This window comes from Erinaceus europaeus, chromosome 22, assembly GCF_950295315.1.
Source record: "Erinaceus europaeus chromosome 22, mEriEur2.1, whole genome shotgun sequence".
NCBI classification, from domain to species: Eukaryota; Metazoa; Chordata; class Mammalia; order Eulipotyphla; family Erinaceidae; genus Erinaceus; species Erinaceus europaeus.
Genome location: NC_080183.1, coordinates 7,086,248 through 7,112,056, shown reverse-complemented (window position 1 = coordinate 7,112,056; position 25,809 = coordinate 7,086,248). Strand labels below are relative to the sequence as shown.

The 25,809-nt window shown below is 42.3% G+C and overlaps 1 non-coding gene across 1 annotated transcript; it reads right to left on the bottom strand.

The window, feature by feature from the left end:
• Nucleotides 1-25,407: 25,407 nt before the first annotated feature.
• LOC132535490 (small nucleolar RNA SNORA44) lies at nucleotides 25,408-25,542 on the bottom strand. The gene has a single exon (XR_009547288.1). It is a non-coding gene; the product is annotated as a small nucleolar RNA SNORA44 (small nucleolar RNA).
• Nucleotides 25,543-25,809: the final 267 nt, after the last annotated feature.

Here is a 25,809-nt window from a genome sequence, read left to right as displayed (position 1 = left end):
TCCAGTTAGTGTCTGTCATGAATGAGATTTTTAAACTGGTCTACCCAGAATGTATACAGCAAACTCCTTTCATCTTATGAAGGAAAGATACTTCACTCTCTGACTCAAGCAAGCTGGAGAAATGGGTCTATCAACTCATTCAATCTTCAGTAATTTTCAGGCAATCCCTATGAAGTAAAACAAAATGTGCCTTTGGCATCATAGACACAAGTTAGAAGATAAAAGAACCTGACCATCCCTTGGGATCTAGCCAAATAATGTAAAAACATTAGCATGAAAAGTTATACAAATCCCCTCCCCAAATTGCAGCATTATTTGCAATAGCTAAAAACATGAAAATTACTCGTGTCTACTGGAATACTTACTATTCAGTCATCAAAAAGAAAAATGCCAGCTAAATGGAAGGAACTTGAGGGGAGTATGCAAAATTAAACAAGTCATAAGGAAAAAAACACTCTGTGATTTCACCTATGTGTGTGATCTAAGGGTATAAAGTCCATGATGAGACAAAACAAAAATAAAACAGTGCACATTGACAACAGAATTAAGGTTACTTGAGGGGGAGGACCTGGGTGGTGGGAGATAAGATATAGGGGTGAAAGGTAGTGATGGGGTTTATTTATTACAGTAAATAAATTTATTTACTAGAGCACTGCTCAGCTCTTGCTTGTTGTAAATAAATAATGGTAAATAAGTATGTCTTTACAAATAGTTAAATAAATCACGGTAAACAATAAAAATAATTTCAAATAGAGGCAAGGTAGTAGGGCTGTCAGGCCCAAACACTGGAGTCAGATTACTGGGGCATGTATGAATTTCTACCACTTACTAGCTAGTCAACATTCTGGAAAAAGAAGGACCAATCATAGAACCTGCTTCACAGGGTGACTGAGAAGATAAAATGTCTATTCAGGGGTTGGGGAGACATGCAGTGAGTGCACCAGCCTTTCATGCCTTAGACCACAGGGTATAAGCCTCCACTCCCTACCTGCAGGGGGGACACTTGACAAGTGGTGAAGCAGCTCTACATGCGTCTTTCTCCCTCTCTCAATTTCTTTCTGTGTTATCCAATAACATAGAAAGAAGAAAAGAAAGAGAGTCATTCAAGTTCTCAGAAACAGGGCCAACACTAAATGAATGTTAGCTTCTAACATGGTCCTCAGAACCTCCTGTGCTCTTAGCACTGTACTGAGTGTATTCCATATAACAACTCAGCGCAACTTAGATAGGATGTTCAGCTCATAGATAAGGAAGCAGGTTCAGAGAAAGCCTGGCTTATGGTCACTGGAAGGGCCAGTGTTTTTCCATGTATGAGGAATTTAGGGCTCTGCTTCTCAAAAAATTGTGTATTTTTACTTTTAAAACGACCTGTCAACACCTATGTTTAGCGGAGAAGCAATTACAGAAGCCAGACCGTCCACCTTCTACATCCCATAATGACCCTAGGTCCATACTCCCAGAGGGATAAAGAATAGGAAAGCTATCAGGGGAAGGGATGGGATGTGGAGTTCTGATGGTGGGAATTATGTGGAGTTGTACACCTCTTATCCTATGGTTTTGTCAATGTTTCCTTTTTATAAATTAAAAAAAGAGAGAGGGGAAAAAGATACCTAGACCACTTCTTTGGTGTGACCTACTCTCCTTTTTTTTTTGGGGGGGGGGCACGGAATGTCTTAAGTTGGAAATGCCTTAATATGTGAACATAATTGCATGCAGCAGCTCATCAGTCATTGATACATGTATTTATGTTTGAATTGGATTCATGAATCTGTCTGAAATATATAAGTGACACAAAAAATGGCAAACAACAAAAATAACTTCAAACCAAGGAAAGGTAGTAGAGTGTTCAGGTCCACAGACTGGAGTCAGATAACTGGGGCATTCATTCATTTCCACCATTTACCAGGGCAGCATTACTTAATAATTATGTTACTATTCAGAATCATCTTTTAAAGGAAGTTCACTTGGATTTGCTCCTGGAGTCACTCAGGAGGGCCTGAAGTGGCACAAACACAGTACACTGGCCTTTGGAGAAAAAAAATCGGGAGTAAGCTTTGTTGTCATTTGAGTAAAAAGCGGAGGCAGGAGCAATGTTCGGTTCAAGTAGTGATTAGCTCCTAGCTCTGAGGCCTCTGGATTGTGGAGCAGGGCTGGAAAGGGAGTTCAACCACCTAGTCAATAGTTGAATCAATCAGGCCTCCATAATGCAAGCCCTGTGCAGAGCCAGAAAATGTGGGCTCTGTGAGCTTTCTGCCTGAGGCATACGTCCACGTGCTGGGAGGGAGGTACCTCAGTTTCCCAGGAAAAGTGCACAGGATTTCTGTCTTCAGGTTGCTCTGAGACTTTGTCCTGGGTGACTCTTCATTTGGCCACTTCTGATTTTAATCCTTCATAAGAATACCATAGTTCGTGGCACAAAGCGCAAGGACCAGCATTAAGGATCCCAGTTCGAGCCCCACTGGTTCCCAACCTGCAGAAGAGTTGCTTCACAGGCAGTGAAGCAAGTCTGCAGGTGTCTCTCTTTCTCTCCCCCTCTCTGTCTTCCCCTCCTCTCTCCATTTCTCTCTGTCCTATCCAACAACAACATCAAAAACAACAATAATAACTACAACAATGAAACGACAAGGGCAACAAAAGGGAAAATAAATAAATAAAATAAAATAAAATAAAATAATAAAAAAAGAACAGTGTAGTCATGGCACTTGTCTGAGCTCTGTGAGTCATTCTAGATAACCTGGGGTGAAACTGCCTATTTGGCTCAGAGTGCAGGTAACTGGGGACCCCTTCCCTTTGCAGCTGACATCTCAAGTGAGAGCTGTATTTTCAGGGACAGTGTCCTGGGCTTGTAGATCTATGTTAGCTCCAAGCGGATTGCATAAGGATTACATTGCAGTATTGCACCAAACTAAGAAATGTGTACTTTAGCTGAAAGGGTTTTAAATAAGAGAACATCGACTATCTGCATCTTAGAATAAGGACTTTGTACCATGGAGTATGGATTAGACAGGGAAGAATATTCTAGAGTATGTTAGAGACAGCTGAAAATCAGGCAAGAAAGTAGGTCAATGTACAGCAATTGGGAGTGAAAATGAATTGAAAAAAAAAAAAAACTGTGAAATAAGTGTGGCAAGCAGCACATCAAAGAGCTCTATCCCCAGGGGCTGGTTCTGCAAGGGTGTATCCAGCCTGGTAACGGGGGAAGGCAGCAGTTTTCTGGAAATATTCTTTCAATTAGCAGTCAACTAAAGGATCTGGATCTTTTAAAAAAAGAGTTTAAAAGATACATTTTCCCTTTGAGTCTCCCCAAAATAGAATAATACAACAAATAATCATATGTTCATCCCTACTCCCAATTTTCTTCTTCCTCTCCTTTTTCCTCTCCTCCTCCTCCTCCTCCTCCTCTTTCTTTTCCTCCTCCTTCTTACCAGAGATCTCCTCAGCTCTGGTTTATGGTGGAGCCTGAGATTGGACCTAAGACTTCCGGGACTCAGACATGCAAGTCTAGTGAGCTACTGATGTGCTATCTCCTCTGACCCTTTATTTATGCAGAAAAAAATTTAAACATTCCCAGACTCCCCAGAAATAGCCTTCCAAGGGCTGGGGAGATAGCCTAATGGTAATGCATGAGGCCTAGAGGTACCAAGTCCAATTCCTGGCACCATTAGCCAGGGCCAAACAGTGCTCTGCTAAAAAAAAAAAAATATATATATATATATATATATATATACATATATATATATATATATATATATATATATATCCCTATCAAATAGAAGTGTTTACTTCAGTACTGGGCAAAGCCTATTTCATAAAAACTTGCAACTAATAACACATAAGAATTTTGAGTTGATTAACCCTCAAAATAGAAATGATGATTAAAATAGAAATGATGATTTAATGAAAAATCATGAAAATTTAATGAAAAGGTTAGGAAACAGATGGTAAGCAAAAAAAAAAAAAGTCCTTATTTTGGTTAAAAATAATTAAAATCAGGGCTCTGCACTTATAATAAAATACCATTTTCTGGTGAAGGAATACTATGGAAGGTGCCTCTGTGGGTCTCGTAGCCTAGGGAAGGAAGCAGCCACATTAGCAGGCAGTGTTAGAAGAGGATGTGGTGGCACAGGGCCAGTGCTGTTTTTTCAACATAGCTGCAGTGGAGAGAAAAGTAAAGACTCAATTGGTAATTACAACACCTTCTTCATTACACCCAACTATTGTTTATAACCTTGTAACAGCTGAGATACCAATTAAATTAAAATATTTTACTAAACTAGATCTCATATTTCTATAATAGTCCATAGTAATGTGAATGGTTTAAAACTTAGGGTAGATGAAATCCAGGAGATGGGGCAATAGATCATTGGTCTCTCTCTCTCTCTCTTTCTCTCTCTCTCTCTCTCTCTCTCTCTCTCTGTGTGTGTGTGTGTGTGTGTGTGTTTATCAGTGATTTACAAAATTACTAAATAACAGGGATACAGTTTCACACAGTTCCCACCACCAGAGTTCTGTGTCCCTATTCCCTCCACTGGAAACCGTAGTGATTCTGAGGATTATACGCTTAAGCATGAGGTCCAGACTTCAGTCCCTGATATCACATAAGCCAGAGAGATGCTCTGGTTCTTTCTCCGCCCCTCTCATAAATAAATATATATATTTATATATATAAATATATATTGTCTTAAAAATTGAGTAGGGGGTGGGCAGTAGCGCTGCTGGTTAAGTGCACATGGTGTGAAGCGCAAGGACTGGCCTAAGGATCCCAGATCAAACCTTCGGGGGGGGTCACTTCACAAGCGGTGAAACAGGTCTACAAGTGTCTATATTTCTCTCCCCCTCTGTCTTCCCTTCCTCTCTTGATTCTTTCTGTCCTATCCAACAACAATGACAGCAATAACAAAAATAATAACAACAACAAAGATAACAAGGACAACAAAAGGGAAAAATAGCCTCCAGGAGCAGTGGATTTGTAGTGTAGGTACCGAGCCCCACTGATAACCCTGGAGGCAAAAAAAAAAAAAAAAAAGAAAAAAAAACCTGAGTAGACAAAATAAAATAGGATATAGAATGCAGAAACAGAATTTAGTCAATCATAAGTATGTTTTTAAATTTATTTATTATTTGATAGAAGAAGGGAGGGACAGGGAAAGAGACGCCTGTAACCCTGCTTCACCATTTGTGAAGCTTTCCCTGTGCGGGTGAGGACCAAGAGCTTGAAGCTGGGTCCTTCCACGCTGTGGTGTGTGCGTTTAACCAGGTGCACCACCACCTAGCCCACCATAGATATGTTTCAATTGAGAGACAGAGAGACAAGGAAGGAGAGAGAGGCCACCACAACAAAGCTTCCTTCAATGTGGCTCCAGTCTGGCTCACACATATGGCAAAACACCCAAGTGAGCTATTTCTCTGGCCTTCGTATGGTATTTCAAGCCAGCAAATAGGACAGGATTATTCAACAAATGATCTAGTAATAAATTCTACTCTGGGGGGAAAATCATGTCCCTACTTCCTAATACCAAGTGAATTCTAGTAAAATAAATTTTTTTTAAATATATGCAAAAAACGAAGAATAAAATATAACTATTTTTATTGGATATATCCTGGGACAAGTTAGAGCTTTCTAAACATACCAAAGCTAGAAATCCTCAAGAAAACATCAGTAGATTTCACCTGACAGATTTTGCTAGACTTTAAACTTCTGAACTACAGAAAATTGTCAAAAACAAATGTAAAACAACAACAACAACATTTTTTTTTAATTACACCATTTGGGCCTGCTATCTTTTTAAAAAAAATTAAAAAAAATATTTATTTATGGGGGTCGGGCGGTGGCGCAGCGGGTTAAACGCATGTGGCGCAAAGCACAAGGACCGACGTAAGAATCCCGGTTCGAGCCCCCGGATCCCCACCTGCAGGGGAATCGCTTCACAGGTGGTGAAGCAGGTCTGCAGGTGTCTGTCTTTCTGTCCCTCTCTCTGTCTTCCCCTCCTCTCTCCATTTCTCTCTGTCCTATCCAATAATAACAACAGCAATAACAACAATAACTACCGCAATGAAAGGACAACCAGGGCAACAAAAGGGGGGAAAATGTCTTCCAGGAGCAGTGGATTCATAGTGCAGGCACCGAGCCCAGCAATAACCCTGGAGGAAAAAAAAAATTATTTTCTCTTTTGTTGCCCTTGTTTTATTGTTGTAGTTATTGTTGTTGTTCTTGATGTCATCGTTGTTGGATAGGACAGAGAGAAATGGAGAGAGGGGGGGAAGACAGAGAGGGGGAGAGAAAGACAGACACCTGCAGACCTGCTTCACCGCTTGCTTCACAATACATGTGCTTAACCCGCTGCACTACGCCTGACTCCCAAGGGCCTACTATCTTTAAGATATAGAGAGTGCTAATTAGAAAAAAAGGATTGAGTCCCACAGGAAAATATATGCAAATAATGTGAAAAGATAATACTTTTTTAAGAGCTTATTTAAAAAAAAAAAGAGTTTATTTTTTATTTATTCATTAATGGGGGAGAGAGAACACCAAAGCATCACTCAGGCACATGTGATGCTGAGGACTGAACTTGGGACCTCATGCTTGAGAAATCATCTTATTCATTGCCAGTTTCCAGGCCACAAAAACATTATTTTATTAATGGTCAAAGAGATGCAAATTTTTTATATTTATTTTCCCTTTTGTTGCCCTTGTTCTTTCTTATTGTTGTAGTTATTATTGTTGTTGTTATTGATGTCATCGTTGGATAGGACAGAGAGAAATGGAGAGAGGAGGGGAAGACAGAGAGGATGAGAGAAAGACAGACACCTGCAGACCTGCTTCACCGCCTGGGAAGCGACTCCCCTGCAGGTGGGGAGCCGGGGGCTGAAACCGGCATCCTTCTGCCGGTCCCTGCGCTTTGCGCCACGTGGGCTTAACCTGCTGTGCTACCGGCCTAGTCCCAAGAAATGCCAATTTCACAGCAATAAAAGATAGCCAAGACTTAAATGACTGAAAAAGCTAGTATGTGCAATAAGCAGAGCTGGTGGAAAGAGATCTAGGTACAACTCTTCTTCGTGGGAAGTTGGGGATTACGTGTAATTTTTTGTTTTCCTTTGGAGAAAAAAGGTAGGTGGAAAGGAAAAGATGAAGGGGATATTTTTGAATTAGGACTATTCTAGACAGTACCCCAAGTATGCGTCAATTATGTGTGTGATGGTGCATTAGTCTGCTCAGCCCACCACAACAAAAGCACAGGTTGGCCCAGGCATTTATTTTACACAGTTGTGGAGGCTGGAAACTCAGCAGGTGTGGTTTCTCCTGAGGCCTCTCACCTAGCTTGCAGAGTGTCCTCACATGGCCTCTCCCACTGCATCTCTTCCTCTTCATCTAAGGACACCAGTATACTGAATTCAGGCCTCACTCTCATGGCCTCATACAACCTTAACTGCCTCTTTCAAAGGCTCTGTCTCCAAACAGCATTCATTACACTGAGTGTGGAAGCTTCAACAGAAGAATTTGGCACAACTCAACCTGTCCAGAAATAATAAAATACTGGGGCCAGGCATTGGTGCACCCCATAGAGCAGGTATGCTACCATGCACAAGGCCTTACAGGTTCAAGCCCTGGGTCCCCATCTGCAGGGGGAAAGCTTCACAAGTGGTGAACTAGTATTGTAAGTGTCTCTCTTTTTCTCTCCCTCTCTATCTCTCCCCTCCTTCTGATTTGTCTCTGTCTGTATTCAATCAAATAAATAAGAAGAAAAGGCAGAGCTGAGCAGTGCCTTGGCAAAATATAATAATAATGACAATCTAAAAGTCCAAACAATAAAATATTGTGCAGCTTTACAAGTGATAAAATAGATATGTATTTATTAATGCAACAAACTGCCGTAATATGTGACGTGTTTCTTTTTTTAAAAGCCAGGAATCAGGAGGTGTAGAGCACATGTTATCTATTCCTGAGGCCTTGGGCTCAATTCCTGGCACCACATGGAATTACCTCGGACAAAAACGGTGCAACTCCATGGACAGTAGAGCAGTGTGTTGGTGTCTTCTCCCTCCCTGTCCCTCTTTTAGAACATGAAATTAATAACTGGGATGAGGAGAGGGTTCAGTGGCACTTGGGTAAGGTCCTGGGTTTGCTCTATGCTACATAAAAAGTGGTGTAGTGGCCTGGCAGGTGGTACAATGGGTACAAGGCATTAGACTTGAAATCCTAAGGTCCTGAGTTTAATCCCCAGCATCACAGGTGCCCAAGTGTGTTCTCCCTCAATCTCTCCCTCAATCTCTCTCTCTCTCTCTCTCTCTCTCCCTCAATCTCTCTCTCTCTCTCTCTCTCTCTCCCTCAATCTCTCTCTCTCTCTCTCTCTCTCTCTCTCTCATTCTGATACCTAAATACAGCTTCTAACAAATAGTGGAAGCTGCCTCCCTCCCATCTTGGGACAACCTGCTCAGACTCCTTCAAAGTGTTGTTTTGTTTACTTCACTAATCTGTACTTGCACTTCCACAATACATATTTGCTGTTTACAACTTTCAAAAAATAAATAAAAGTAGAAAACAGAAAATGTTTAAAAGTTATATGTAAATAAATAAAAATTTAAAAATCTTTAAGCTAGTCTTGATGCGTCCTGATTTGGGGGGGGGAGGGCGAGACAAGCAGTTATATTAGAAAACTTAAGTTAGTGCACCCCAAAGTAAAGAAAGGGATATCTGGGTGGAGTGGAGTTGTGGGACACATGCATCTTAAAAAAATTATTAATTTTTTATTGCCATCAGGGTTATCGATGGGGCTCAGTGCCAGCTCTATGAATGCACTGCTCCCTGTGGCCATTTTTTTCCTTTTTAAATTTTTCTTTCTTGATCAGACACAGAGAAATTGAGAAGGATAGAGAGGGAGAGGGAGAGGGAGGGGGAGGGGGAGGGGGAGGGGGAGGGGGAGGGGGAGGGGGAGGGGAGGGGAGGGGAGGGGGAGGGGGAGGGGGAGGGGGAGGGGGAGGGAGAGGGGGAGGGGGAGGGGGAGGGGGAGGGAGAGGGAGAGGGAGAGGGAGAGGGAGAGGGAGAGGGAGAGGGAGAGGGAGAGGGAGCCATCAGCAGACCTGCTTTTCCTGGCGCCCCTCCCCCGCAGGTGGGGCGTGGGGACTCCAATCCCGGTCCTGGTCCTTGCATAGTAATGTGTGCGCTTCACGGAGTGTGCCACCTCCCGGTATGCATCTTTAACTGTCTGTTTTTATTTTATGAATAGGTATAGTAACCTTTGCAATAAGTAAGAAAAAAAATATTTTCAGAACAACAGCCTTGCCGGAAGCTTATCTCTTCCAGGATGGTTTAACCTAATTTTCAACTTCTGATTGCTCATTCTTGGCATAAATAATTACAAAATTGTGAACCAAAGAGACTCTGCAGGGCGCACCAGCAAAGAGCCCACTGACGTGAGCCAGATTAGTCTAGAGTGGAAGTGACTCATGTGCAGGAGAATTTTGAATCTAAATAAACATTAACCAATAGTACCCATGGATATACTGATGGGACACTTGGCAGTCATTCTGTTCACTTGATTATCCAGTGTAGCCAGTCAAGCTGGATAATTCAAGTCAAAAGTTCCTGTTAAAGTAGACAAGAACACTAACACTGACAAACTTCAGAAACAAATCCTTTGTGGTGTGTGTGTGTGTGTGTGTGTGTGTGTGTGTGACCAACTTAATAAAAGGCGTGAAGGCAGATTGGCCACCAGACATATGCCAGACCAGACAGATACTAGAAAACTAAGATTTCTTTTTTTTTTTAAATATATATATTTTTCTTTACTGGGGGATTAATGTTTTACATTTGACAGTGAATACATGCATAACATTTCGAAAACTGAGATTTCAGATACAGGAATAAAACTACTGAAATTAAAGTCTGAAGTCTCCTTATGTAATGTTTATTTTGCATTACTTTGCAAAGTAATAATAGATGCTTACTTATTCCACAATACCCACCCCCTCTCTTGTCTTAAATACCAATGTCTTCCTGGTATTTTATGTGATCTGGTCTCTAACTGCAGAGCTCTCTGGGCATCTGGAGTATTCAGAATGCACTGTCTTGCCATCAGGCCTATTTTCTGGGGTTAGAATAGCACAATTCCCTATCCACCTTTGACCTCACCTCTTCTTCTTCTAGCGTTTGCCCTTCTTCCGTAGCCAGTCAACAGCGTCAGGTTGAAAGCTGTCAGGAGCTGCTTGTTGCTGGCTTTGAAAGTGACTGGGATCCATGTGGATTCAGTCGGCTAGGAAGGATCGTCAGTTTCCCCAATGAATGGGTACTCGCGGGATGCACCACGGGAAGGTCGATCCAATGCATCCCACCTCACCTCTGAGGAGTAAAATCTCTCACCACAAGCAAAGAGCTTTCCTTTCTGTTGCTATAGCTTAAGTACCTATAGGTTGAGGGTCACCAGGCCGAGTGGGCTGAGGTGGTGAGAAAGAAGCTGGGTCTTGTGTGTGGTCACATGTCTGCCAAGGGCATATGGTGTTGAGTCTGAACTCTCACTGAGCACCTCTATTGCTCTGTCACCTTGCCAGGAGCTTCTCCTCATGCCCTGTTGTCCTACTACTAATTCTTCTGTGATGGTAGAAGCAGTTCTTTGAGGCCTTCTCTAACCTTTCTTTGTCTCAGCCTGACCTCCCTGCGAGTCTTCCAGCAGGGGCCATGTTCTACATGAGGTATCCCTCTGGGAAATGACACAGGTTTTCAGAATTACAAAAAACCCTGGGGGAATGTCAGCTCTGCGCTACATTTCCTCAGCCTGTAGAGTCCAGGGCATGGCTTGGAATTCTGTCGGTGCTGTACTAAAAGAGTTGTTGGAAGAAATCAAACACATGGGCACAATTAAGTCTTGGTACAAAGCATGGCAACTCCTTGTGGCAGTTCTAAAAGTTTGTAGGATGAAATGACATGTTTCAACATCTCAGCTGCCTCTTACTAATGCACAGGAGCCCAGAGATTCTTGCTTTTGACTTTGTGGGTAATAATAGTTCTCCATGACAGTCACAATTTCTGCAGGGTAGGAGACCAGGCTTTCCAGGGCATTCTGATTTTGAAGAGTTCGCTTGGGAAGGTTACTCATAAGCCCACCAGCTCACAGTCCAGTGCCACAGCCTGGCATATTAGAGATGCTAACTTAGTCTTCTGTCTTTAGTACATGATTACATTTAAAAGGAAAAAAAAAGACTATCCAGCACTGTTCATCTGATTGTTCAGGGTCTCATGCTGGGATGTATGAAGTTATACAGTAATTAAAAATAATGAATAGCACCCCCCAGGCAGTAAATAAATCACAAAGTTCATTAATTCAAAATACCAAATGTCAATTTGTAGAACAGTATACCACAGTATAAAATAACATTACCTACAGTGTAAGAATGGGAAAGTGGGAATTAATTTTATTTTAATTTTTAATGCACTTTTGACTGCTCACAAGGATATTAAACATTAACATAATTTAATATATATGCTGGCATTTATTAAACCACTGATTCATGAACAAATTAAGCAACATGTACTTTTTAAAAAATATTAAAGTTTCAGTGGTGATAATTAACTTGAATGTCAAAGAGAAAGCCACTATCGACATATTGTGCAGAATTCCCCAAAGAATATACAAGCCATATGCTGGAGGGTTGTGAGAAGCTGCAGTCTGCTGCTTGATGATCTCAAGAGGTCCAGCATTTCCATGCACTATGATGAATCAGTTAGCCTTGGAGGAGCATGGTGAAAAATCGGGATGAATGTTTCTCCTTGATGCTGCTCTCAGTCTACAAGGGGAAGGTCTGTTTCTCGTGGTTGGACCAATCAAACTGCTATGTGGGGGTCTGCTATGACACATGTATCACAGAAGCTGAGTTAATTCACCTGGTAGAGATCACAAAATCACATGCAAGGACCCAGGTTCAAGTCCTGGCCCACCACATGGGAAGCCTCACATGCAGTGGAGTAGTGCTGTGATCTGTTCCCTTCTTTCTGCTTCCCCTCTCTCCCTCTATTTAGGAAGGGGGAAAAAAGGACAAGTAGGAGTAGCAGTAGAGGAGGAGGAAGAAGAGGAAGAATCATCGTCATCATCATCATCCAGGAATGGTAGAATCACAAATTCCTGACTGAAAACAAACCAAAAAACCAACAAACAAACAAAAAGTATGACTGGTGGGGAGGGAATAGGAGCTTTGTAGAGTCAAAATCTGCTTGTAAAAAAAATTTTTTTTTCTGTAGAGCAATGATCTTACATGTGTATGATTTCACTGTTCCTGGGCAATTTTTCTTTTTCTTTTTTTATTTATAAAAAGGAAACACTGACAAAACCATAGGATAAGAGGGGTACCACTACACAGTTCCCACCTCCAGAACTCCGTATCCCACCTCCCCTGATAGTTTTCCTATTCTTTAACCCCCTGGGAGTATGGACCCAAGATCATTGTGGGATGCAGAAGGTGGAAGGTGTGGCTTCTGTAATTGCTTCCCTGCTGAACATGGGTGTTGACAAGTCGATCCATACTCCCAGCCTGTCTCTCTCTTTCCCTAGTTGGTGGGGGGGGGGGGTTCTGGGGAATCAGAACTCCAGGACACATTGGTGGGGTTGTCTGTCCAGGGAAGTCTGGTTGACATCATGCCAACTGAAACTTAGTGGCTGAATCTGGAACCTGGTGGCTGAAAAGAGAGTTAACATATAAAACCAAACAAGTTGTTGACCAATCATGAACCTAAAGGCTGGAGTAGTGCAGATGAAGAGTGTGTGGGGGGGGTCTCCATTCTGTAGATAGCTAATAGGCATATTTTAGTTATATTCCAAAGGGCCTGTGGCTATACTAGTTTTTTTTTCTCCTGAGCCTGAAATCTAATATGCAGGTGGATCCAAGTTATTGTCTGGGGAGATGATGTCATGGCTGGAAAAAGGACCGGAAATCTGGATCAGGGAAGAGAGCAGCTCCCAAATATGGGAAAGGTGTATAAATATTGTTGACTGTAAACCCCATTGATTTGATCTGATCTGGGGCCCATATTCAGCTTAGGAGCCTATGTGATTTCTGCATCCCTGTAGAGCTGAGCTCACCTTCTGTGGTCATGAGTAGGAATGTTCCAAGCTGCCCCAATATCAGGACCCATCTTCCTCAAGTGTAGCATAGAGTATGTTGTCCAGCCTCCCTTCAGAGAATGGAACATTCTCTACAGTTGTTGATCCAAGTTGAGAGAAAGGTCCTAGGGGGTCCTGGGCAATTTTTCATCCAGAGAGAGAGTGAGGGAGGGAGAGACATCGTAGCACCAGAGTTCTCCCTCAGTATCATAGCACCTCCCATGTGGTAAAGGGCTTGGAACTGAGCCACATGTAGCAAGGCACATGCCCTACCTGGTGATCTCTCTCTCTCTCTCTCTCTCTCTCTCTCTCTCTCCTCTGTAACATATTTTAAACAAAACATGTAAAAATAGTTGAATTATTTTCCTAGCCCCTGAATCAAATCTTGCTATTTATAACAGCAATACACTTGTAAGTTAGAAGTCTGCTGACACCCTTAGCAGGAAACATAGTGAACATGAATCTTTCTAGTAATACTTTCTTTAGATATCATAATAAAGTAACTTTGAAAGTGGATAGAAAGAAGATATAGTTTGAATTAATAACTAGTAAGTCAGTAAAAAGGAGGGGACACTACATTCCTGCCTGGTCTTCCACAATTTTTTTCTTTTTAAATTGAGTTAAATACTTGTTTTATTATCTTTATTTATTTATTGGATAGAGAGCCAGAAATCAAGAGTGAAAGGAAGATAGAGAGGGAGAGACAGAGACACCTGCAACACTGCTTTACCACTCAGGAAGCTTTCCCTATACAGGTGAGGACTGGGGGCTCGAACTTGGGTGCTTACGCATTGTAACATGTGCACTCAACCAGGTAAGCCAGTACTCAGCTTCATGGTTTTTCTTTTTCATTTGCACAGGATGATAGAAATGATATCAAATAAGGCAACTGCGGTCACATGCAGGACAATCCCAGTGTGGCCTGGTTTGACAAGCCACTTCCTTCCAAAAAGGGTGCCATTGAGGCACACTCTCCCGAGGCTTGACCTTATCTTTTGGTTCTCTGTGAACAATAGCCCTGTCAGTCTCTTCCCTTCTCTTTTCCTTTTTGCACCAGGGCTTTTGCTGAGTCTTAATGCCTTCACGATTCTACCATTCCTGGAAGACTTGCATTTTAAGACATAGTTATTATTTTTCCTTTGAGAGGACAGAGGGGAATTGAGAAGGGAAGGGGAGGTAGGGAGAGAAAGAGAAAAAGAGACACCTGGGACACTAGGTCACCGCTCATGAAGCTTCCCCCCTGCAGGTGGGGACCGGGGGCTTGAACCCGGGTCCTTGTGCATGGTAACTTGCACGCTCCACTGGGTATACCATCTGGCCCCAACTCTCTCTTTTTAAGATAGAGGGAGAAACTGATAGGGAGGGAGGGAGAGATAGATAGATAGAGATAAATAGAGAAGACATCATAACACTGCCCCACTGCTTGTGAGGCTTCTCTATGTATGTGGTAGCCAGGAGCTCAAACACAGGCAAAGTGTGTGCTCTGCTGGGTAAGTTCTCTCCTGTCCCCTAAATACCTTATTTTAAAACATTTATTTGTTTATTTTGGTGCTGAGGATTGAACTCAGGGCCTCACACCTACGCAGTACCAATATTGAGGGAGGGCTTCCCCAGGTCAATTTTCTTCATCTTTTATTTCAGAGAGAGAAGAGGGAGAGGCAAAGAGAAGAGACACCACAGCATTGACTCACTATGTGTGGAGCTGCCACAGTATTGCCCAAGTGTCTTTCATGTGGTTCCAGGACTCAAACCCAGGGTCTCATGTGCAATAAAGCTCTGTGCTTTACTGGGTAAACTGTTCCCTGACCTCATATAAAAAGCATTTATTAAATTCTTGAGAACTCAAAACCCTCACCCCTGAAATTGGAAGCCCTATTCTGCCTGTGTTTAGATCTGTGCCCCAAACAAGAGAATTTCCAAGTAGGAGAGCAATTACTGCTCCTCTTCTTTTGCATGTAACAGGGGCCTGGAAAATCTAAGAGCTGGCTCCCCATGTGACTGGGCTAGAATCCAGGGGTCCTCAAGACCCCCGAAGTCTCTACTTCATTCCAGTTCTTCCTGCTGTTAGTGATGCTGGAGATGTTAGCCAAAGCAAAGCTAGCTTCCAAGGAAGTAACAGTGGGGCCCCCTCAGGAGCTCTGGGCACCTGACATTTTGAGCTTTCTAGAAAAGCACTGCTCTGATCTGATGGCATCTGTTTCTTTTCTTTTCTTTTCTTTTTTCTTTTTTCTTTTTTCTTTTTTCTTCTTTGGTCTGTTTGTTTTTTCACAAATTGATTCCCTGCCTTAAGCAAACCCTTCCTTTGAAAACAGTCTACCGTGACATCCCTTACCGTGTCAGCCTACCGTGACACTGTTACCTAGATGTGAGCACAAGGACTGCTGTGTGTAAGATTGGGAGACGGCTCAATATGTTAGAGCATGAGACTTGAATGACTGAGACCCCAGGAGTCCTAGTTTCAATCCCTGGCACCACCATAAACCATTCGAGTAGTGCTCTGGCCTCTCTTGCTCATAAAAAAATAAATCTCCCACCCCCTCCCTCTCTCATTCTCTTATAAGTACTCGAGTAGAGAAGCTATCACAGCAGCAGTGCATAGGACTCGAATGGGAGAAGTCTCTGGTTAGATTCCTAACACCACCACTGGCCAGAGCTGAATAGTGCTCTGACCCCAAAACACAATCATAACAAACAGAAGCTCTTGGAAATACAGCGGGCACTAGAAGAGAATGGAAGGAAAGATGTTTATTGTAGAGGCTCTCTGACTGGCACAATGGACACCTGTTAGGAGTACCATGTCTTTGGAAATGACCCAAAAAGCCCACTGGCTCATATGCTTTGGACAGTCTCCACTCTGCCCTGTCCCCACCAATGAATCTCCCTCACTTTTCCTACCTCTCCTCTTCAGTGGAAGCAGTGGCCCAATTTGTCAGTAACTGAAGCAAAGATGATGAGCTGAGCTGATTCATTTTGGAACAGTAATTCCTTCTGGAGAACATCCCCCATTCATTTAGAACGTGGAGCAATTATTTGCTGGCTGACAGTGGTAATTACATTTTACTGCAGGTAGGTAGGTGTTCCAGAAGCCGTGCTAACAGGATTACTGGTTTCTGAAGGGCTTTTGGAAAAGGGAATTTTCAAGTAGTGCAGCGTGTTCAGTGGACTTCTCACCTGGGCAGAGTCCTTCCTCTGTGACTGCTCACTGCAGCTAAGGGGTGCTTTCTTGGAAAGGGCACTTCGCAATTGCCCAGGGCATTTTCCTCCTATGCTCCTGTGTCTGGAAATGGGACCTGAGCAAGTCATGCTTGGGGCGATTTCATGAGTGTGCACCGAATCTCTCTGCTCATGTTCAGCCTTCCTGGGAACAGGCATTCAGTTCTACCAGCCAAGCTTCCACTTGGGCAGTAATGGGGTACATCACATTCTGGTCATGGTATTCCATACTAGGTCAGGACAAAATGAACCAGGGTGTCTTTTGGTCAAAGTTTCAACAAAATTACCAACTGAGATAGACAGAATATAGTGATTTTTGCAACAAGGTTCTTTGCTTGATAAGAAAAAAATCCTTTTGAATGCTTGTCCTCAGTTGACACTATCAGCTGACATTTGGGAGAGTTTAGACAGCACGTGCACTGTTTGCTGGGAGGCCAGCTCCTTTGACTGACAAGTCCTTTTGAGATTTTTGTTGTTGCTACTACAGTTAGCATTTCTTAGACATCCCCACCCCTGCACTGGCAGACACTAGAGTTAGCTGGCTGCCGGTTTTGAGCATGTCATAACCACTGGCCTGATTATGAACTGGCCTGTCCTAACGCCTGTCTACAAAAAAAGCAAAGACACAACCTGGAGAAGTCTGGGCCTAATTTAAGTCTAGCCTTTCAGGAAAAGACAGGCCTGCATGTAGGTGGATGAAAACACAAGCTGTTGAAAATCAAGATTGGCTGCACTAGACAGGACTGTCGATGTGGAGACATTTTTCCTCTCTGTTTTTCGGTACTGAAGAATGAACCCAGGACCTTGTGTGTGTTGTACCATAGCTGAGCAGCCTCCCTGGCCAATTATTTTCATTCTTAAAGGGAGAGAAGTCACAGAACTACTTCCCAACCCATAAAGATCCCCTAGTACAGTCCACAGTGCTCCTGTGTGGTGTCAGGACTCAAACCCAAGGTCCTAGACATGGTAAATCATGCATTCTACCAGATAAGCTATCTCTGAGCCCTTCTCTCCCATCTTTCTTGAGATATAATTGACAGAAAGCATTCGATAAGTTTAAGTTTGCTGAGTGATTATTTGATTCACCTGTCCATTCAGGCTAGTTGACATCTCCATCACCTCACATGATTACCCTTGCTTTGGCAATTAGAACATGGAAGACCTAATCAAATTCTATTCTTTTTAGGCTTCTTGACATATGGTCAATGCACAGAACCCTGTAAAACTTTATTACAAGTAATTTGTGCTTTCAGTTTGGTTTATTGATATGCAAGCTCAATTGAATCTGGTATCCTCAGAGGAGCAACTGTAACACAATAGAAAACTTCCTCTGCAGCTATTAGAAATGAGAAAAAAAAAAAAAGGGAGTTGGGCGGTAGCGCAGTGGGTTAAGTGCACATGATGCAAAGTGTGTAAGGATCCTGGTTCAAGCCCCAGGCTCCCCACCTGCAGGGAAGTGGCTTCACAAGCGGTGAAGCAGGTCTGCAGGTGTCTGTCTTTCTCTCCACCCCCCGTATCCCCCTCCTCTCTCCATTTCTCTCTGTCCTATCCAACAACAATGACATCAATAACTACAACAATAAAACAACGAGGGCAACAAAAGGGAATAAATAAATAATAGAAATGAAAAAAAAAGAACGACAGCTAAAAACAAAAGTCCACTTATTGTTAGGAAGGTTGAAATTATGCTAGATAACTGTCCTCAAAAGTCTGAAAAAAAATGCTTAGCTGTAAACTGTAAGACAGGTTTAACAATTTTTTTCACTTTTACATAACCTTTGGTTATTATGACAGCCTTTGTAAATGATTCTTATTAAAGTTACCCTTAGCTGTGGGGCCTCAGCTCTAACCTATCAGGGGAGTTAGCAAACTGAGAGTATATGAGTGAGTTAATGGACACATGGGGAAACAGAGAGGCTCAAACCCCACCTCACCACTTTCCCACCTGCATACACACCCACAGACCTTGCCAGCGCACAGGTGAGGAGCCACTTTCTATCAGGCACACAATAAATGCTCAACTGTGATTGGCACATTCATTATATTAGAGCCATGCTTCCTTCAAGTCCTTTTTTTTTTTTTTTTTTTTTTTTTTTTTTGCCTCCAGGGTTATTGCCTGCACTGTGACTCCACTGTTCCTGGAGGTCATCTTTTATTTATTTATTTATTTATTTATTTATTTATTTATTTATTTATTTTTACCATTGTTGTTGTTGCTGCTGCTGTTACTGCTGTTGTTATTGTTGGATAGGACAGAGAGAAATTGAGAGAGGAGGGCAAAACAGAGAGGGGGAGAGAAAGGTAGACAACTGCAGGCCTGTTTCATCGCTTGCAGCGACCCCCCTGCAGGTGGGGAGCCAGAGGCTCCAACAGGGTTCCTTGCATTTGTCCTTGTGCTTTGCACTGTGTGCACTTAACCCAGTATGCTACTGCCTGGCCTCCTCTTTCAAGTCTTTCTGGCAGAGTTAAGGCAATGAGCACTAAGAGTCTTTCTATGGGGAGCTGGGTGGTAGCATAGCGGCTTAAGTGCACGTGGTGCAAAGCACAAGGATGGGGATCCTAGTTCAAGTCTGCAGGTGTCTGTCTTTCTCTCCTCCTCTCTGTCTTCCCCTCCTCTCTCCATGTCTCTCTGTACTATCCAACAACGATGACAATAATAATAACTACAACAATAAAGCAACAAAAGGGAATAAATAAATAAATAAATAAAATTTTTAAAGATTCTTTTTAAATTTTTCCCCCGAAGTCAAGGCCTCACACATGCACAGTTTTACCACTCTTGAGACACTTTTTATTTCTTTCTCTTTGTTATTTTCTATTTTATTTATTTAGGATAGAGACAGAAATTGAGAGGGGAGGGGGAAACAGAATGGAGGAGACAACTGTAGGACTGCTTCACCACCACTCTTGAAGATTCCCTCCAATAGGCGGAAACCAGGGGCCAGGAACACAGGTCCTTGTGCACTCTTAATTTTCCCAGGAGGTCTCCCATCCAAGTACTAACCAGACTCGACCCTGCTTAGCTTCTGAGACCAGACGAGATCGGGCGTGTTCAAGGTGGTATGGCCGCAGACAGTTTTCTTAGATACAGACAGAGAGGCAGAAAAGGAGTAAAAGAGACCACAGCACCGAAGCTTTCTTCAGCTTTTAGGGGACCAGGCTCTATTTTTTATATTATTTTATTTACTTCATGAGATAGAAATACACAGAGAGAAAGAGAGAGGAAGAGCCTGAGGCTGCAGAGTGAGAGAGGCCAGAGCAGCATTATGGTATAGATGGTTCGGGGGATCAGACTCAGAACCTCATGCCTTGCAAACTCAAAGCTCTACCATTGTGTCACCAGGCAACAGAGAGATGCTATTTCATTCAGATACAGAGACAGAGACAGAGAGGGAGAAACATCACAACATGGAAGCATCTCCTGGTGCATAACACCTCCTGGGTGGTGCCTGGGCTTGAACCAAGGGTGACTAAATTGTCCACAAGACCTGTGCTATCACAGAAGGTCAGTCTGGTCACTCCAGAATTATCCAGACCATGTTTTAAAAGTTGACTTCTGGGCCCCAGGGAAGGCAGGTAGGATAGTTCATGATTGGCTTAAATATGCTACAGTGAATGACACACCCCAAAAGTTCAGACTCTACCCTTGAACAGTTCAGTCCTCACTCATGCCAAGTCCACTGTGGCTCTGAGTGTCCTCCGGGAATGTCCTTTCAAGCAGAGGCTCAGGGTGTAGGCCGTTTTTCTCCTGTGACTCCACCATGGAGACAAAGCCTCTTGCTGGTGATATAGCTGAGGCAGAAGAGACTCAGGATCCCTGGAACATCTTACTCATACTCAGAGATGGACTCCGTTGGCCTCATACACAGAAAAGTGTTAGAGTCTTAATTTGGTAGACCCTTGTCTTGTTAAGTGTGGCTCTTAGATACAGATGCCTCTTAAATATATTTCTGGCTGAGCCTCTGCCTACCTTCAGACCAGAATATACTCATCCAGAGCCCTGTGGGGTCTCCGTAGCCTGTTCATCCCTGTCCCTGTGCTCAGAGACAGAACCACTATCTATCCACCCAGGCTGCTTCAAAGGCTTCCGGACTTCCTGAGCCTCAGAGGCTTCAAGTTCAATTCCTAGCACCACCACACACCAGAGTGTTTTCTCTCTTCCCCTCTTTCTGTCTCTATCTCTCTCTCATTATCTCTTTGTCTCTCCCTCTTTCATGAACATAAAGAAATACTTTCAAAACATACTAGATCCTCACAGTCTAACACCACACTATGCATACAGCAGGCAGAGGCCACATGCATGTGATATATTGTTGAGCCTGGATGAAATCTTGTTGAAGAAAGGGGTTGAGGAACAAGCTAACTGTCCTCTGACCCTCTAGATTCTCAAGCTGAGAAACAGTTTGAGTAGTACAAAAGGGATAAGCAAAAGGAAAAAATTAACTTGAATTACATTTTTATAGAGGCCCCTCCATGGAATAATAAGACCTTCTACATGGCTATTCCAGTGTAGTTCAATAATTTCCAGAAAGAGGCAATAAAATTTGGAAGGGAAAGACAGGACAAAGTTTTGCATTTAAAAGAAGAGATTTTGATGGTTTGTGTACATGTGTACTGAAAACAGACCTTGCTAGTTGCTGGAGAAATGGCTCTGTGGCTGGGTCATATACTTTTGCATGTATGAGACCTTGTGTACAATTCTGGTCATTATATATGCTCGAGCAGTGCTCTACTCTGTTTCAGGGAGAGGGAGAAAGGGGCAAAAGGAGAGAGAGAGAGAGCTGCCCAGGAAGTGGCATAGTGAATGAATTGCTGGACTCTCAAGCATTGGGTCCAGAGTTTGACCTTCACCAATGCATATGCCACAGTGATGCTCTGGTGTCCTCTCTCTCTCTCTCTTTCTCTCACACTCTCTCTAATAAATATACATTTTAAAAAAGAAAACAGATCTTGTGAGCCTTAATCTTGGATGACAAGGCTTCCTGTGTGCAGTATCAGCATACAGAAAAGATTATTTCCTGGTTTCAGGGTGATTGGGTAAAACATTTTTCTTAGACCTTCTGTTTTTCAATTGCTTCTGTTGTAAATAATCTGAAAGTCACTCTGGAACATCTAGGGTCAGCCTGTCTTTGAACTTGACAAAAGTAAAAGTGAAGATCCAACCAGCCTCCTCTACGTAATTATCTCAAATATCCATTAAAGAACTCCACTAAACGCAAGATAATAAACTATTTAAAACTGACTATTCATCTAAATGGAGGAGGGAGTTTTTCTTCATAAGCCTGGAGAAGCAAATCTGGCTTCACTTGTTGTGACCCCAACATGAGTTTGGGACTATGAGCATATGAATGACATAATCCTGAGGCAGGACACACACAGAAGGAAATGCAGGGGACTCGGAGGAGGTCGCTGTCTTTGGTTGCTGCTTCTTCATAAGCATCTCGAAGGAAGTGCTCTAGGTATCCGCCATGGCTACGTCTCCTGGGAACCGAACACGTGTGACTCTGCTAGCTGGTAAACTTTTAGACCCCTCTACAGCCATGAGCAACCTTTACCAGAGCTGATAATTGTTTATTTTATGGGACTAAACTTTTGGTAACTATACTCAAAGTTTATGGACCTAGCGTACTCTTAACGCTTGATGATACCTGCTTATTTTGCCTTTTTCTTGTTTCACCCTAATAAACCTTGTATTGTTTAAACCTGCTCCTATCTCCCCACTGTGAATCCTTAAACACCGCAGCCCCACAAACCCTTTATAAGTTAAATGACAACATTCACTGAAAACCATTTTCTATAACCAAAGATGAGAGTGTGATAAGAAACAAAACTGTCACATTCAGTTTCTGAGTAACGGTGTTTTGCAAGAAAAGCTTAATTTTAATCTGCAGAAAAACAATTTTGAGTAAAATAAGGTGAATCAAAAATAAGATTAGGTGAATTAAAATAAACTTCGTGTAAGTGAATTAACTTCCAGTTCAAGAAATGCTAATGGGTGTTCCTGAGGGCAGCTCAGTGGATAACGCATTAAACTCTAAAGCATGAGGTCCTGAGTTCAATCCCTGGCAGTACATGTACCTGAGTGATGTCTGATTCTTTCTTTCCTATCTTTCTCATGAATAAATAAATTATTTAAAAAAAGAAATAAAGAGAGAAAGAAATGCTAGTAGCAAGGATCAGGCAAATAACTTTATGTGTTAGAATGCATTATTAGCATGCCTGAGGTGCCCAGGTCCCTAGGAGTTCAACTCCTATCAGAACCTTAAGTTACAGTTGAGCAATGCTCTCTCTCTCTTTCTCATTAAAGCAAAAATACATACATTTATTTATTTATTTATTTATTTTCCTTTTTGTTGCCCTTGTTTTTCATTGTTGTTGTAGTTATTATTGTTGCTGTTATTGATGTCATCATTGTTAGGACAGAGAGAAATGGAGAGAGGAGAGGAAGACAGAGAGGGAGAGAGAAAGATAGACACCTGAAGACCTTCACTGCTTGTGAAGCGACTCCCCTGCAGGTGGGGAGCCGGGGGCTCGAACCAGGACCCATAAACAGGTCCTTGTGCTTTGTACCACGTGTGCTTATTAACCCACGGCGTTACCGCCCAACTCCCCTAAAGCAAATATATTTTATAAATGATAGCAGCAAAAAGTTAAAATGTTTTCTTTAATTCATGATATAATCCATAAATACTTGGAAGAGTTAAGTGGTAGTGTTAACATGTATTATATTCCTTAGTATCTACAATAATACTTACCAACACATAATAAAAAATGAGCCAGAAATATACACAAAGTATACTTCCAGTTGCATACTTGTGAGCTGTTAATGGTATGGTAACTCATGTCTCTTCTTTTAAAGGATTTTCTCTGATATATGTATATGTGTGTGTGTGTGTGTGTGTGTGTGTGTGTGTGTAGTTTTTAAACTTTAATTTGAACAGAGAGAAATTGAAGGGGAGGGAGGGCAGATAAAGAAGGAGAAAGAGAGACAGAGAGACACCTGCAGCCCTACTTCACCACGTGTGAAGCTTTACCCCTGCAGGTGGGGACCAAGGACTTGAATCTGGGTCCTTGCACACTGTAGTGTAAGTGCCTAACCAGGTACACCACCTGGCCCTTAACCCATGTCTTAAATCATAGTTTTGTTATAAAAGTCTGAGGTGTTTTAGGCTATTTCCTTACCTATCAATTGATTACTTTATATATATGTATTCTTTTTTTCCCACCAGGGTTATCACTGGGGCTCAGTACAGGCATTAGAAATCCACAGCTCCTGATGGACATTTTTTTCCACTTTATCGTATAAGACAGAGAGAATTTGAGAGAGAGAAGGAGGAGAGAGAGAGAAAGGTAGACACCTGTAGGCCTGCTTCGTCACTTGTTAAGTGTTCTTGCGGCAGGTGGGGGGCAAAGACTTGAACCCAGATCCTTGCGTGGCTCCTTCCACTTAGTACTCTGTGCACTTAATCAGGTGTGCCACTGCCCAGTTTCCCTATTAATTTATATCTTTAAGGTAAGGCTAGCATCTCCACTACTAAAGATTTCTAAAACTGAACCCCCTGATACAAGAATCTATAAAAGAATGCAATATTTTATTTTATTTATTTAAAAAAATATTTTATTTTATTTTATTTATTTATTCCCTTTTGTTGCCCTTGTTGTTTTATTGTTGTAGTTATTATTGTTGTTGTCGTCGTTGTTGGATAGGACAGAGAGAAACGGAGAGAGGAGGGGAAGACAGAGAGGAGGAGAGACAGACAGACACCTGCAGACCTGCTTCACCGCCTGTGAAGCGACTCCCCTACAGGTGGGGAGCCGGGGTTCGAACGTTATGCCGGTCCTTGTGCTTTGCGCCACCTGCGCTTAACCCGCTGCGCTACAGCCCGACTCCCGAATGCAATATTTTAATATGTGGTCTTGGGGATGAGAGAAAATTCCCCATTGCCTTTCTGTGTTCTTGTCAGGCTTTGAGCAATTAAATTAATGTCAGACAAACGAGTTGGATAAAAGAACGAAGATAATTACATACCTAAGGGGAATCCAAAGAGAGGTGAATTCTAAAGCCATTAGGGCAAAATGAAAGTATACAGCCTGAGCTAAGAAATAAGATGGAGTTTGAGAAGAAAGGAGGAGACTCATCAGACAAGGAGGAGAACTCATAAAGACCAGGTGTTCTGTAATAAGATATTTGCCCTGCCATATAAAGGTTTCTCCAACAGAAAGGTTATCTTTGGTAAGAGTGAACAAACAGACCTAGGCAATACAGCCAACGTTCATTCTCCTAGGTAGTTAAGGGAGTGGTGAAAGTTCCTCACGAGCCGGCAGGGTCTTGGTTGGCCTCAGGGCAAAAGAGTCTACATACCAAAGTGACCTGTCTTGGGAAGACCCATTCTGGACATTTGGGGGGGGGGTGCTATCCATCAGTATATAGAGAGAAATAGAAAGGGCACTGCATCAAAATTTTGAGTTTTTCTTACAATAATTTTCAGCGAGGGAGTCGGGCGGTAGTGCAGCGGGTTAAGCGCACATGGCACAAAGCACAAGGACCGGCTTAAGGATCCCGGTTTGAGCCCCCAGATCCTCACCTGCAGGGGTCGCTTCACAAGCGGTGAAGCAGGTCTGGAGGTGTCTGTCTTTCTCTCCTCCTCTCTGTCTTCCCCTCCTCTCTCCATTTCTCTCTGTCCTATCCAACAACAACTATGACAATGATAATAATAAAAACTACAAGTCCAACAGGGCAACAAAATGGGGAAAATGGCTTCCAGGAGCAGTGGATTCACAGCAATAACCCTGGAGGATAGAGAAATGGGATGCTTGGGATCAATCTTCGACCCTCAGGACTATGGCCACTGCCACACTTTTCCTTGTCTCAGCTTGGTTCCTCTTGATTCTCCTCTATATTGCTGCTCACATTCTAAGAGCAGATGAGGAAACATTACTGGTAACAGATCTTACTAAAAAGCAAAACTCCAGCAACCGGTCTCTGTCACAGTCTTCGGTATCTGACACTGCTAGGAAACATGCTGAATAAATTTTAAATTTCCTATTCTCATTCTAACAGAAACTGGTGAAAATTCAAGAGAAAGTCATCAAAGCTCATGTTCTGAAATATAGGAAAGTTTAGAGGCAGCTACAGGGATTATGCTGATTTGTGCTGTCATAATCTCTCTAGACTCTTCTTGCATATGCAGTTGGAGATTCCATGGCTACTACTAGATATTTAGAAATTGTAGACAAATAAAAATAATAAAATGAAAATGGATAAAACCACAATCAGATAATTAATACTAAAATTTTAGTCTGGATACTAAAAATTAATTAAAATTTTTGGGGAACAAAAAGTAGGAGTCTTATAATGTACATGATTTTCAGAATCTAAGTTTTTTGGTTTTTTTCATCTTTTTATTATCTTTATTTATTTATTAGACAGAGACGACCAGAAATTGAGAGAGAAGGGGTGATAACGAGGATGAGAGACAGAGAGACACCTTCAGCACTGCTTCACCAT